This window comes from Pygoscelis adeliae, unplaced genomic scaffold (genome assembly GCF_000699105.1).
Source record: "Pygoscelis adeliae isolate BGI_AS28 unplaced genomic scaffold, ASM69910v1 Scaffold358, whole genome shotgun sequence".
NCBI classification, from domain to species: Eukaryota; Metazoa; Chordata; class Aves; order Sphenisciformes; family Spheniscidae; genus Pygoscelis; species Pygoscelis adeliae.
The window spans coordinates 1393005-1394596 of NW_008825429.1; positions in this window are offsets into that span (position 1 = coordinate 1393005).

Here is a 1592-nt window from a genome sequence, read left to right on the forward strand (position 1 = left end):
CGCAGCACGGTGGTTTTCCAGCCAGCTGCAAGGCGTGCATGGCAGAGATGGCCTTTTTCCAGGCAGCCACCAGAGAGAAGATGGGTGGCTGTTGGAAAGGAGCCATGATGAGCGGCCACAGGGCTGTAAGCCCGGGAGCCTGGCTCTGCCGCAGCTGGACTCCGTCAGTGCCTGGGAACCAGCTGGGCTACATAAGGGCAGGCAGGAAGGTGGCTGCTTTTGGGGAGGGTGGAGGTTGTGTCCTCCCTGGCAGAGGGTGAGGATGGCCTGTGGCAGCTCTGAGGTAAGGGCAGAGATCCCCCTTCTTTGTCCCCAGGGAGGGTGAATGCCCCAAGGGGAGCTGGAGAACCCAGCTGCTGGGGTGGGCTGGGCAGTGGGTGCCGTGCTGGGGCGTCCCTCTCCCCGGTGCTGTGCTGTGGGGTGGGGTAGGGTGCCTACCTTCACTGATACCCAGCAGCAGGTCAGGATCAGGCTGTGCTCTTCTGACAGCAGGACTGAATCCTCCTCCTCCTGCTGCCCCTGGCCTTTCCCCAGCATGATGAGGGAGCCAATGGCGTTCCCCATGTCTGCAAATGATGGGGCAGCAGCTGTGAAAGGGAGAAGCCTGGTCTGAGTGGGGCTGTGTGGGGCAGTGCCTGTGCAGGGCAGAGGGAGGGGCATGCTGCTGGGGGGGTGTGGGGGACCCACTGTCCCCTGTTCAGAGTGCACAAATGGCAGTGGCTCCTGTCCTGCAATGTGTCCTGCTCAGGACCACAGTTGCACTTTGCCCCACTACTCTTTCTGAGACATTGCTGTAAGGGCTCCGCCAGCCCCTGCTCTCCCAGTTGCTTTGATCTGGCAAGTGCCTCGCTGCTTCTGGAAGGTTTTTGCCTCTACTGCTGCTGCTGTTCTCACATGCAGTTGAGAAAGGGACCCAAAATCAGGCACTAGCTGCTCTGCGCCTGTGGTTTCCAGGATCCTCTGCCCAATACCTGGAGCATCCTTGCCTGGGTGTCCTGCTTTGGACCTCACCCCCAGGTCAACCTTCCCTGCCCAGCCCCACTGCTGTCCCCTGCTAGAGGCAGTGAGCCTAAAGCCTTTCCCAGAGGCTGGAGGGCTGCTGGGTCAAGGATGGCTGCGATGGAGGTGCCAGTGGTTCCTGGGGCTGGTCCCCTCCTGGGGACACGCTCACCTTGCTCATCGGCGCCAGGGCCTTGCTGGCTCTGCAGAGCACCCAGGAGGAAGGAGGTGATGTCTCTTGCTGTGGTCACAAGACGGGTGAGGAGCTCCTGCCAGCTCTGCACTGACTCCGCTGCCCGCATGGAGGTGGCCACCTCCGGCACCTGGAGCAGGCACCTCCGCAGGGCTGCGATGGCTCCTGCATGAACACCCACCTCCGGTCACAGCGGTGGCCAGCGCAGCCCCAGCTCTCCTGCCTGAGCCTGCTGCTGAAATGGCTCACGGGCAGGGGAGCGAGCAGGGCCCCTAGGTGAAGGGCACGCTGGGCAGGTGGAGCAGCAATACAGGGAAACTGAGGCAAGGACATGGCATCAGCACTGAGTTGTGGCCTCAGTCCTGCCTGTACGATTCCTGTTTGCTCCAAGTTCCCAAAG